The sequence below is a fragment of the Erythrolamprus reginae genome, chromosome 7, assembly GCF_031021105.1.
Source record: "Erythrolamprus reginae isolate rEryReg1 chromosome 7, rEryReg1.hap1, whole genome shotgun sequence".
NCBI lineage: Eukaryota > Metazoa > Chordata > Lepidosauria > Squamata > Dipsadidae > Erythrolamprus > Erythrolamprus reginae.
In genome coordinates, this window is record NC_091956.1 from 59,069,717 (window position 1) to 59,083,843 (window position 14,127).

Below are 14,127 nucleotides of genomic sequence, written 5' to 3' on the forward strand. Positions count from 1 at the left end.
TAGAAGGACATGATCTTATGCTGGGTTGGCATGCATTTATATGGTATGACAAGGAAAAAAATCACTCATATTTTAAAAGACACACATTAAGGAAGTATTTACTAGAGGTTTGGAAGGACATAAAGAAAAATCACTTCTTAAATGTTCCAGAATGGATAGCCCCCCTAGAAGCAATAACACATCCAAAATCTATAAAAGACACGAAAATATTTTATAGATATAAAGAATTATTAAATGATCAGATGAAGCTAAAGCCTAGGAATAAACTACAAGAAGAAGGGATAATAATAGATTGGTGGCATTATGCCCAGATTCGATCCAGATACCAGAAGGATATAACTCTTTACACTTTTAATAAAAGTAAGAATTTGCTAAGTCATTTAATTATTAATAATTCAGTAAAAATGATAGGGAAAATATATAAATTTCTTATCGCTCACAAAAATATAGAGTTGACTCTAAAAGATACCATGATAAGATGGTGCAGAAATATAGGTAAGGAAATAGATATAGATACTTGGGAAAAAGTCTGGATTAATAATTGGAAAATGACCAAGTCAGTTTCATTAAAAGAAAACCAAATTAAAATGTTTTATAGATGGCACCTTCCACCAAACAGGATAGCTAAAATGTTTCCTAAAACATCCCCACTGTGTTGGAAATGCAAGAAAGATATAGGAACTTATTACCATCAATGGTGGACATGTAGCAAAGCTAAAACTTATTGGAAGATGATTGAGAAGATATTAAAAGAAATATTAAAATATGACATAGATAACACCCCGGAATTTTACTTATTAGGAATTACTAATCAGACTTATAAGAAGGAAACTTTTTACTTAATTATACACATATTAACTGCGGCTAGAATAATATATGCGCAAAACTGGAAGGGGGAGGAAATCCCCAAGAAAGAAGAAGTTATAGCTAAAATATTAGATTGCGCCGAAATGGATATGATGACAAGACGATTAAACGATCAAGAAGATACAAAATTTTATGAAACATGGAACAACATATATAAATGGTTAGATAAGAAAAAATAAGAGATAGATCTGTTTTTATTTAGGTAATAACAATATTAGATGTATTTGTTGATGATTTTGATATAGTAGTTTACTCACAAGCGATATATTAAAAATTTTGTTTTATGTATGTTTAGTAATTGAGATTTGTTTGAATGTTTGATTAGATGAATATATTACACATAAATAACATATTAAGCATTTTTACTTATACCGTACTAATATTGCATTTAAGATTTGAAAATTTTTTACTAGACTTTTTAACATTTAACAAATGTTTGATTATGTATTCTTTTTTCTATTTGAATGTATACTTTCAAAAGAAGCGGGGAAATACATCCCCATTTTATGTTTAATGTTTGTACGTCTGTATGTCTGTTTTATGAAAAATAATAAAAAAATTGAAAAAAAAAATATATATTGCAGCTCACCACCCCGCCCTCGTCATGCCCCTGCGCCAAGAGCGGGATATGACGGCTGTGGCGCGATCACCCAGCAATCTCTTGTAGTGCCGCCGGTGGTCTGTGCTGCCCGACACCATGCAACCACTGTCCAACCTCGATCGGCTGGCCCTCTTTTGTCTGGGTTTTCTTCTCATTGACATAAAAGCTACAAAGCATACATTTTTGTACCAAGGCAATCTATAAGGAAGTAGTGCTCTTTTCGAGAGGAATGGGTGGGTTAGGTTGATTTACAATATTTTATTGTTCTCTATCCAAAGAATTGTACAAATAAAGAATATACTGTATACAAAGAATATACAAAGAAAAAGTCATGTTTTACACTTTCCAGCCTGCCCCCTGAGATCAGTTAAGACCAGTGCTTCAAAAATTCAGATCCAGTAATTTTTGGAGCTATGGTCACAACACATCTGGAAAAGCAAGAGCTAAAGTTATAGAAGACGAGGACTAACATCTAATTAGTTCCTCTCCCAATGTGTTTTGTTAGAGAACACAGCACATCCAAGATTGCCTGGGCCAAACTACCATGCTTTGTATTTTCAGTACTTGTTAAAATAAAGTTAAAAGCATTTTGAACTATATATAGTTACAGCCTTTGAAAATCTATTTGCAATGAATGTCTGCTATGTGCTCTGCCGATGATGGGGAAATGTAAACAGCCATCCATCTGCATTTTCTTGCTTTTTGCATTATATAAAGCAGAGCTACAAACCTCTGGATAATGGATCACTTTCCACATACAGTGGTACCTCGGTTTTCGAACGCTTCCTTTCTCGTACATTTCGGATACCGAACAAAATTTTCTGCAAAAATTTGCTTCAGTATCCGAACAAAAATTCGGATACTGAACAGAAAATTTTGTTTTCTATCCGAAATGTAAGATCTCAGGGGACGGGATGAGAGGGAATGGGAGTCGGAACGCCCCTCCTGGCCGCCCTCTTAATAGCCTTCCAGTCTCTACCTTGTAACTTCTCCATGCAGCATGAAGGGTAGGGCTGGCTACAATACCGGCAGCTTCGTGGGGGCTACTTTCCTCAGCGTTCAGTCGGTTACCTACAAGCAGCTGCACCAATTTTTTTTTCCCGGCGGTGGCGGCTCCGGGGCTTCCCTTAAAGGAGCAGCAGCAGCGTCGGGAATGTCGCGTTGTTCAGTGGGTTACCTCCAGGAAGTTGCACCAACTTTTTCTTTCCCCGTGGCGGCTCCGGCGGCTTCCCGGAAGCTGCCCAAGCTGCCGCCGTGGGGAAAGAAAAAGTTGGTGCAACTTCAATTTATATTCTAGTGCCTTGCCCTGTCAGTGTTGGTGGGAATGGTCTTGAAGATTCTTTGGTTGGGCTGTTTACTATTGCTTGTTCTTGATTGTTGGACTGAAGTTAATCTTGTTGTTGATCTATGCTCATGTGAATGTTGAATGTTGGTAGGGAGGTGTTTTGATCTTTAAAATTCTTTTTTTGGCTGATCGAGTCTTTCTTTTGCACAGTATGTAGATTAGGGGTGAAATCCAGCGGGTTCTGGAGAACTGGTAGTGGAAATTTTAAGTAGTTTGGAGAATCGGTAGTGGAAACTTTGAGTGGTTTGGAGAACTGGCAAATAACACTTCTGGCTGGCCCCAGAATGGGATTGTAATGGAGATTTTGTAATATCCTTCCCCCAGGAGTGGCGAGGGAATAAGGATTTTGTAGTATTCTTCCCCTGGAGTGGGGTGAGAATGGAGATTTTTCAGTATCCTCCCACTGCCATGCCCACCAAGCCAACCCCACCGTCGTGCCCACAGAACCGATAGTAAAAAAAATAAAAATTGGATTTCTCCATTGATGTAAATGTTGTTTATATCTATATGTCTACTGAGGGCCAATTTGTCAGTGTGCCAGGTTTTCAGGAATTCTCTTTTGGACTTGGTTTGACATAGGATAATCACAGTTTCCACTATGGTTAAGTCTCTCCATATGTTGTGAAATTAAAGAGTTGTCATGATGTCTTCTGACTGCTAGTTGCTGTTCATGCATGTCCCTTAACTTGTACATTTTACCCTTCTCTTAACTATTGCAAATTTGGGGCAGAATAAATCTATCAACTTTGGGAAAACACAATTCTAAATCATGAAACAAATACAAATATATTGCAAAAGTATTTCCTACCACTAAAACCAATGGGAATCCAATTGTATATTTGTTTTAATTAAGCATTTATATTGCATGTAATCCTCTGCTTTTATTTTAAAAAACCCTTTTTCTTCTTCATCATCATCATCATCATCATTATTATTATTATTATTTATTAGATTTGTATGCCGCCCCTCTCCGCAGACTCAGGGTGGCTCACAACAATAATAGAAACAATATACAAATCTAACAATTAAAAATCATTTAAAAACCCCTTATTAAAGAACAAAACATACACACAAACATACCATGCATAACTTGTATAGGCCTGGAGGAAAAGGAATAACTCAATTCCCTCATTCCTGACGACAGAGGTGGATTTTAAGGAGCTTACGAAAGGCAAGGAGGGTGGGGGCAATTCTAATCTCCAGGGGGGAGCTGGTTCCAGAGGGTCGGGGCCGCCACAGAGAAGGCTCTTCCCCTGTGTCCCGCCAGACGACATTGTTTAGTCGACGGGACCCGGAGAAGGCCGACTCTGTGAGACCTAACTGGTCGCTGGGATTCGTGCGGCAGAAGGCGGTCTCGGAGATATTCTGGCCCGATGCCATGAAGGGCTTTATAGGTCATAACCAACACTTTGAATTGTGACCGGAAACTGATCGGCAATCAATGCAGACTGCGGAGTGTTGGTGTAACATGGGCATACCTGGGGAAGCCCATGATTGCTCTCACAGCTGCATTCTGCCCGACCTGAAGTTTCCGAACACTTTTCAGAGGTAGCCCCATGTAGAGAGCATTACAGTAGTCGAACCTCGAGGTGATGAGGGCATGAGTGACTGTGAGTAGTGAGTCCTGGTCCAGATTCTGTCCCTCCTTTATGCCTGTTCTTTCTTACACTATTGTTAGGAATTCCTATCAAGATACAGCATATGAAACTAGCTGTGCATGGAGAACACTCTACAAGGGAAAAATGGCAAAAGAGTGAACTTTAGGAGGAGTCATTCACCAGACTGGCTTACACATTCATTGCATTAAATCTAATTTGGATCTAATCAGAAAACATTAAAAGGGAAAAGATCATTCGATTCATATCTGCTTCATATAAAAAAATAAAAGCAAAGCCAACAATATTATGCAGGTCTTGACATAGTCTCAAGCATGTGTGTGGGGGAAACCAGTTAATAATTTAAATCAACAAATTGAATAAGCAAGGGAGCAATGTAGTTTTCCTGTATTTACCAGATGTTGTGGTTAGCTCTGGCCCAGCTCCTGCCCCAAGGAATGTGCAGGTGGATGTGGGGGAAACATCCACATGCCGCAGGCCTGTTTTGCTCTCAGTAGAATCTGCCGACAAAGTCTCCTCTGACCAAGGAAGCGTGAATGACAGGGAAGAGGGGAGTTTGGCAGACAGCCCAGGAGGAGATCAATCATCTGTATCATCCTTGGATTCTGAACAAGAATTAATGACACATCCACGCATGCGTAGAGTGATGCATAGGAGACAACAACTGAAGGATTATTACAAGAGAAAATGAGGCCACCTGTGGTTGGGTGGGGCTGCTGTAATTAGTGCTACAGATAAAAGTGCAGCTTGGTGGTTTAGCCTCATGGCACTTAATCTGATTCATTGTTTCATCAAGATCGTGGTTTTTGTGCTGTTCAAGATGGTGTGTGGACTCTCTGGACTTTAGAATTGGACTCAATTTCCCATTTATTGGGTGAGCAATTGGATTGCATTTAACCTGTGCCTTGTGTGTACCAGAAAATCCCTTTGACATTTAAAAAGGGAGCTGTTTCTTTTTTTCTGTTTATAAAAACCTTTGGGTTTTTCCTTTTATCATGTGGTGTGTGTCTTCCTGGACTAATTACCCTGTAATTACGGGCGGTTGAAACACGCTGGCAGAACACCAGATGGCATGTTCTTGATGCTGGCAGATAGAATAGACTTTTATTTTGTTTTATTCATCTTTTAAATAGCTGCAAATGAGAAAGATTTTTCATCATTCAACATGAAAGGAAATCAAAGGTTGCCATAATCATTTATTATGAGCAGCTTTCTCCTGCCCTCCCCAATGAATATTTAACAGCTTTTTGAAGTCTCTACTGGCAGATTTAAACAATTTTAGCATTTTTTTTTCAAAGTTGTCTTAATATTTTAATTATTCTTATGAATATTTTTTGGTACCATTTTGTATTTTTAATTTTATATGTGCCATTCAGAATCACATATGTGAGATGGGCAGTTATATAAATTTATCAAATAAATAAATTCAGGTAGTCCTTATTTATTGACTGTCTTGTATAGCAACCATTTGCAGTTATAATAGTGGTGGGAAAGTAATTTTGTAACCCATCTCAGATTTATGAACTTGGCAGATATGTGAAACAAAGGAAACCTGAAGAATCATAATCACAGTCATGGTTTCACTTAACGGCTTCACTTAACAATGGATTTGCCAGTCCCAAGTGTACTCTCTAAAATGAAGATTTTTATAAGTCATGCCAGCTGGACAAATTTTTTATGTATAAATAAATACATTAACTAAAACAACATGTAAATCAAGATATATGTGTTGTAAGAGGGAAGGACCATAAAAGCAATAGAAAGGTAAACTATCTATTGGTAGCTGAGATGAACAAAACATGTTTTAGGCATCTGAAGGTCTATATTAGGAAGAGGAAAATGAATTATTTTACCTTTTTCATACTGTACTAGCTCTAGTTTGCAAATCTCAAAATGAGGCTGGGTAATGTTCTGCCGGCGTGTCTCAACCACCTGTAATTACAGGGTAATTAGTCCAGGAAGACACACACCACACGATAAAAGGAAAACCCAAAAGTTTTTATAAACAGAAAAACAGAAACAGCTCCCTTTTTAAATGTCAAAGGGATTTTCTGGTACACACAAGGCACAGGTTAAATGCAATCCAATTGCTCACCCAATAACTGGGAAATTGAGTCCAATTCTAAAGTCCAGAGAGTCCACACACACAATCCTGAACAGCAAAAAACCACGATCTTGACGAAACAATGAATCAGATAAACTGCCATGAGGCTAAAACACCAGGCTGCACTTTTATCTGTAGCACTAATTACAGCAGCCCCACCCAACCACAGGTGGCCTCATTTTCTCTTGTAATAATCCTTCAGTTGTTGTCTCGTATGCATCACTCTACGCATGCATGGATGTTTCATTAATTCTTGTTCGGAATCCAGGGATGATACAGATGATTGATCTCCTCCTGGGCTGTCTGCCAAACTCCTCTCTTCCCTGTCACTCACGCTTCCTTGGTCAGAAGAGACTTTGTTGGCAGATTCTACTAGGAGCAAAGCAGGCCTGCGGCATGTGGATGCCTCCCCCACATACACCTCCACATTCCTTGGGGCAGGAGCTGGGGCAGAGCTAACCACAACAGGTAACGAGGGAATTCATCATTTGTTTTTAAGCACTACTACATAACTATTTAAGGAAAAATGTCAATTTAAGCCAGCTGAATTCTACTAATGAACTGCCTCCAGTCAAAGACTGGCTATGCAGATATATTGAGACCCCAAAGCTAGCCCTTACATTGGAATATTTCCAAAAGGAAAAGATACTTGCAGGCTGAATATTATACTGTCACTCTCTTATCTTGAAAACCCCCACTGGCAGAGAAGATATACAAACTGCCATTTTGGGAAAAGAATCTGAGCACCGAGTCACATCCCTCTGGACTCCATAGTATATATCTTTGTCTTCAAGACACCACCCAAGGTGTCTAATTACCCTATTTTATATCCACTGTTCTGAAATCATATTTTGACAAATGCTTGTTAGCATATGGGGTTTTGACAAATGCTTGTTAGCATATGGGGTTTTTTAAATATTTAAATATTTTACATCTGTCTGATTGCTTATGATTTGTTTTTTACATGTTGTGAGCCGCCCCGAGTCTTCGGAGAGGGGCGGCATACAAATCTAAGTAATAAATAAATAATAAATAAATAATAATTAAATGATCTCAAAGAATATTTTCTTCAGAATGATAGAAAAAGAACAAGCGTTTGGAGGGCTTTTTGTAGCATGTAACATAATAGTGTTCTGTTCTATTAGCCATAGTGGGTGGGGAGAGGGTGGAAGCGAGGATCAGAACCTGCTTTGATCTATGAATTGATATAAAAGTTAAACAAAATGGAGATTAATAAATAATTCTGCTTCACTCTGATGTTTGAAAATATTGAATATGTAACATGGCCCTGAGGAGTACAAACAATCCTCAAGCAAGTATTTTCATATGATCTACAAATAGAAACATAGAAACATAGAAGACTGACGGCAGAAAAAGACCTCTTGGTCCATCTAGTCTGCCCTTTTACTATTTCCTGTATTTTATCTTAGGATAAAATAATGGCAAGGAGCCAGCAATCTATTTAAAAAAGCTTCCAGTTTCTTCCAGAATCTATTCTTCGGGATAGTCAACACCACGTAACATTGTATCGTTATAAACTTCTTTCAAAGGTTGCAAATCGGGAACATTGTTTTGCAATCCCGCTAGTTGATTGTTTGGTGTAACCTACCTTTATTATTTTCATAACATTTTATAAATAATTCAATGCAATAAACATATACTCTTTCCTCCTCCTATTTTCCCTACAACACGTCTGTGGGTGAGTTGGGCCAAGAGAGAATGACTGGCTCAAAGTCTCCCAACCAGCTTTCTTGCCTAAGGGAGGCCTAGACTTCTTCTGGCTTCTAGTTTGGGGCTTCTGTCCGGTCATAAGTCAGTTTGTTCAAGGATTTACCAACTGGGATATGAAGGCTCAAGGACCAGAAGATTGGCCTTCTGTGTGGTAGTACTTTGGAACATATTGAGCCCAGAAGGACATCTGCCCCCAGATGTCCCTCATATTTTATTTTGAACATGGCACTGGGTTAAATTGGGTACCCAGCAGGACATGTCCTATTTTTTAATGGCAGATAAAAACAAGAGGAAACCTCTTGTATCATAATTCCTGTGGGTTCTGGGTCAACCAGGGCAGTACCTGGGACAGCTCCCAGTAGAAATTTCAAGGAACCATGAAAGTTCCTTTGGCACCTGAAGATCTAACTCAGTGTTTCTCAACCTTAGCAATTTGAAGAGATGTGAACTTCATCTCCCATAATTCTGGGAGATGAAGCCCACACATCTTCAAGCTGTTGTGGTTAAGAAACACTGGTCTAACTATATCAGAATAGCAAAGCAATCAAGTTGTGAAAGCTAATGACAAATTTAACTATAAATGAAAATGGAAAAAGACTGGTCCAAAGCCTGGAACTTCAGCACTGCTGATCACCCTCCAGCTGTACATTCTGGTTTCATTGCCAAGAGCAATCAAGGGTACTTTATTTTATACTCCATAAATGAATGTACTTTTCAACTTTTGCACATCAATGAGGCATTGTTGACTGTAACCTAATCTAAGACCGTTCTAGTGAAAAGGGGAACTGGAAGTACTGATTTTTAGTATTTTAAGCTACAAGGAGATACAGAACACAAGCGCAAATGAATGTCTGCATTGGTATAATATCCTGGAAAGCTGTCGTGTTTTAAGTACAAAGAGATCTGCGCACAGGGTCTAGAAACTTATTGGGACAATATGTTAATGTACTTCAATTTACTTGAAGTCCAGTAAACATGAGACACAAAGTAGTTTACAGCACTAAGCAAAGTCATTAATTGTATCATTTTTTTTAATTCCTTGGGATTCAGCCACCCCGAGTCCTCGGAGAGAGACAGCATTCAAATCAAATCAAATCAAATCAAATCAAATCAAATCAAATCAAATCAAATCAAATCAAATCAAATCAAATCAAATCAAATCAAATCAAATCAAATCAAATCAAATCAAATCAAATCAAATCAAATCAAATCAAATCAAATCAAATCAAATCAAATCAAATCAAATCAAATCAAATCAAATCAAATCAAATCAAATCAAATCAATAAACAAACAGTATAAATGATATTTTATAGGTTTCTATATAAAATATAAATCATGGCTTATGCTAATTCTTGTTCCATCCTGACATCTTTATGTAGAATAAAAGTGATCTTTTCTGTATGGTCCACATATTGGAAAGAACTATTCTGCCAGATAAATTTCCAATTATCTTCTATTTATTATAGGGGTGGAAATGACGTGGCTAAGAACTTCAGGTTGTATCTTAGTGCACATATACAAGATTCTGCATGGATTTAAACCTGCATTCCCTCCAATCTTAATCGTATATGCCAAGCATGAGGCCAGCATCTGAAGTTCTAGAGCTGCATGAGGCCCTTGCAAGCGTTGCTTAATTTCTGCAGCCACTACAAAGACTTATTCTCATCTGCAATTTCTCGTATGATTGAAAGGGAAAAAATAATTAAGTACACAGAGTTAACAAAAGCTTTATGCCAGATAATTAATAATTTATGACCTGCATATAATGATTTACTTGCAAATAAATATAAAGAGAAATCAAATGGAGTTTTCGCCTAGGTCCTGTCTAATCTTTAGAATAAGGTCCCTGACAAATAGGTCAAATGCCAAATAATATTTCCTCTCCCCCCCCCATGACACCCTTCACCTCTGATTGCATGTTTTTGTAAATTGTATGTCGAGTCCAATCTTACAATTTACAATCGGACTATTATCAGAAACTGCCTACAGCCTTGTTTTATATTGTGCCTTTGAAGAAAGAAAGAAAGAAAAGAAGGAAGGAAGGAAGGAAGGAAGGAAGGAAGGAAGGAAGGAAGAAATGGCTAGTCAGGATTGTAGCGATGGACAATTCTAATTTTATACTCATCTGCAATAGCTGTGCAACACTTTTGTATATTTTAATGTGAGCTGATCTTTAGTAAAAAAAACTCCACAAACTCATTTTGCAAGACAGTTGTAATTATTCTTCTCCAGCTATAGTTCTTTTCAAGCTATAATATTGTATTTTCTCAATTTCTCATATATTCTGAAATTTGCATTAGTTTTGAGCATTCTCAAGTCATCTTAAGGAGCCTTTAAAAAAAAACAACTTTCAACAATGACTGCTTCTTTCGGTGTATCAAAGGTCTTTTTGTTTTTTCTTTATGAAAATGTGAAATGTTTTCCAACCAAAATATCTTGTTATCAAATAGTACAGTTAAACATTTTACTATACTGAAACTATATATTATCATTTATGCCTACTACCATATTATAAATTAAGAGTGTATCCAATCTTTGGAAAATATTTCATCATTATAAAATATCACACATGTAAGGAGAAGGGCAGCATAAAAATTGAATAAACAAACAAACAAACAAACAAATAAATAAGAGGGAATTCTTTCAAAACATTGCTCAAAATTACATATACTACATATAGTATATCCACATATATACATATATATATCCAATTGTCTCTCCTTATCTCATTTATCTTCTTCCTTTCAAATATGTTCACCTATACTTTTATATCTTTTCTTCTATTCTTTTCTTTACTTATATTATTACATATCTATTTTCTTTAATGTGTATTATGTATTGGACAAAATAAATAAATAAATAAATAAAAAATAATAAATAATAAATAAATAATAAATAAATAATAAATAAATAATAAATAAATAAATAAATAAATACTTTCTTAACAATGCTACTGCTTTATACATTCTTTTCCAGTCTGAGCTCTAATAATTGCTACGGAAAATTGCTCAAGTGTCTACTTGTGTTAAAATTATAGCATTCATAGGAAACACCTTTCTAAAATGTTGTCTAAAATTTAATCTTTTAAGAAAAAAACACTATTTAAAATGGGAATCATTTTTAATAACTTTTGTGTGACTTATTCATTAAACCCTTTAGAAGAAAAATCCAGAAATTAACTTTATATGCATTCAAGAACTGCTGAACAACTAACAAGATAAGCAACAGGAAAACTGTAATAAAAAGTTGAATAATGACTCACCAGAGTGTGATTTTTAACTTGGAAACTTCCAGCTTTGTCAGGTATTATTTTAATAATGACCATCCCGTGCTTCAACTTAGACAACTGCTGACAGTTAGTATTTAGCAATATTTATATTGCACTGTGTTATGAAATTACTGCTATCGCCTGCTTTTTAATGATCAGGTTTTGCTAACCAGCTAAGTGAGCAAGCTGGCACAGAGGAAGTTTGATATGGTATTTTGCTAATATGTTAGAGAGCTATATTTAAAGCTGCACCTGAGACCTGCAATTTTAATAGGCTATGTTCCTTGGGCTTCCTTGGGTGCTAAGGAAGCTTTTATTCCCAAGCCTGTTGAGAGCTAACTATTTTAAGAAGAATAAGAATGCCAGCCTCTATGTACTTGCAGATTCTGCAAGAAGCTGAAACATTAAATCTGTGCTTTGAGAATTGTAAGAATATGAAAGCAAAAAAGAAATTTGATTCTCTCCAAATATAAATGTAGTGCTTTCATACAAAACTCAAATGGTTTGCATTTCTGTTTTCTTTGAATGTCCTTTAATTGTCAATGAATCCATTGCATTTTGCAACTTTAATAAAAATGACAAAGATCACCATTTGCGAGCAATGCAGTATTGAATTTATAGACAGGAGACCCACAAAATCAGTCTAACCCAGATAAAATAATGATAAAGCCTCAACGTAACCTTAGTCCATGACCCCTACTTATAATATATTCTTTCACAGTTGATGTAATTCAGTTCAGATTCCCTTCTCTCTCTATTCACTAATACAAAGTAAACCTATAAAGTTCCGTGGAAGCTGCAGTGGAATAGTGAACAGGAAGAAATGAATTTGGAAAGGGATATAGGACTAAGAGCCTGGCTGCTACTTTTCCTATCATCTGGATACTGTAATATTTGAAAATATTTAAAATATCATATTTATTTTTAAACCTTATTGCATTCAGTAAACATACTGTAACATTTTTTACAGAATAACATAGTTGGAAAGTTCTTGGAGATCTTCTAGTCCAATCCCCTGCAGGATATTCTATATACAGTATATGTGCCTTCCATCCCCTGTCCTATTGCTCTCCTATATCTCCTATACCTTTCTTCTATTCCTATATCTCTTCTTCTATTCTTTCATTGATATGTTCTATATCTTCTTTTCTATTCTTTCATAGATATATTTTACTATGAGTATCTCCTCTATAACCTTCATCATGTATTTTACTATGTATATATATACCCACTAAAACCCTCATTGTGTATTGGACTAACTAACTAACTAACTAACTAACTAACTAACTAACTAACTAACTAACTAACTAACTAACTAAATAAATAAATAAATAACTAAATAAATAACTAAATAAATAACTAAATAAATAAATCTATACTACAAAAAGTTGCCCACTGTCTTCTTAAAAATTCTCCAGGGTTGGGGCACGAGTTTTAAGTAAACTTGCAGAGGGTTAGCTTATTATTACATTATCAACATGAACATTTGAAAGGTATCATTTCTGAATATTCATTTGTTAAGATTCTAAGTTGAAGTACAGTACTAATGATCACTTCTACAAGGAACAGATTGTGCCCTAAATACATAATTAATAGCAGTGACCCAAATACAAAGATCAATGTAAATACTTATTTCTACTCATCTTTGTATAGTATATTAAATAAAAAGGCAGTTGTATGTAGATTACTCTTGAAATTCTGCATGTTCTGTTTCTGTTTAACAGAAACAGTGCCCTTATTACAATTCTGATCAGTATATAACAATGTGCTGCTAACATACCTTAAAAGCCCCACTTAGCCACATTTGACAAATCTGATTTTCTCCTTTTAAAAAATAAAAAGTTAAAATAAACCTCTTTTTCTGTGAACCAATTTAAGTTGGATAAAATGATATTTTGATTTTCTGAACATTAGTCCTTAGATTCACATTTTACTTCCCTGAACAAAGCACATTACTTTACAAACATATTACTTGCCAGAAAAAATACTCATTCTAATATCCTTCTTCCTCATTGATTCATACTCTTTTATTCTACTTATTGTTCCAAATATATAGACATTCACTCTTACCTCTTTAATTCAAAGCAATTTGCTGAGGTCCCACGTATAACTCCTTCTCTTGTATAGTTGGAGATTTGTAATGGTTTGCACCAACATCCATACTTTGTCAATCATTTATTTCGATGTATTCAGTCACTATGTTTCTGTCCTGTAGAAGATTTCTCTTTTTTCAGTGTATGGTCTGTAATATACAGACTACTTTAAATATGATGTCATGGGAAAAAGCGTTAGTTGGATAATGTGGATATTTACCCAGAGCTTTTAAAGTTATTTCTTCCTTATATATAATGTCATCTGCTTGAGACCTTCCTGTTGCACTGCAGTGACTCTTTCTCCGCATCCAGCTTTACTTTCCAGTCCAAATATAGCACTGGTGTAGCGAACAATCACCAAAAATGACTGTTTGTAGAAAGCACTTGGCAGTTCAACTCAAACGCTTTCCAAATCCAAACCAAACGTGTCAGCGAAGATGAGACGGATCTGTAGAATGCTTGTAATGGCCTCACCCACCCCCATCTTTTCATAGTGGGAGG

The 14,127-nt window shown here is 36.0% G+C and overlaps 1 protein-coding gene across 2 annotated transcripts in view; it reads right to left on the reverse strand.

The window, feature by feature from the left end:
* Nucleotides 1-13,930, reverse strand: part of PDE5A (phosphodiesterase 5A) — a 145,289-nt gene extending 131,359 nt beyond the window's left edge. For both annotated transcript variants that reach the window (XM_070757677.1, XM_070757676.1), the window contains exon 1: nt 13,604-13,930. The gene's annotated coding sequence lies outside the window, so the exon portion shown is untranslated. The remainder of the gene's footprint in view (nt 1-13,603) is intronic.
* Nucleotides 13,931-14,127: the final 197 nt, after the last annotated feature.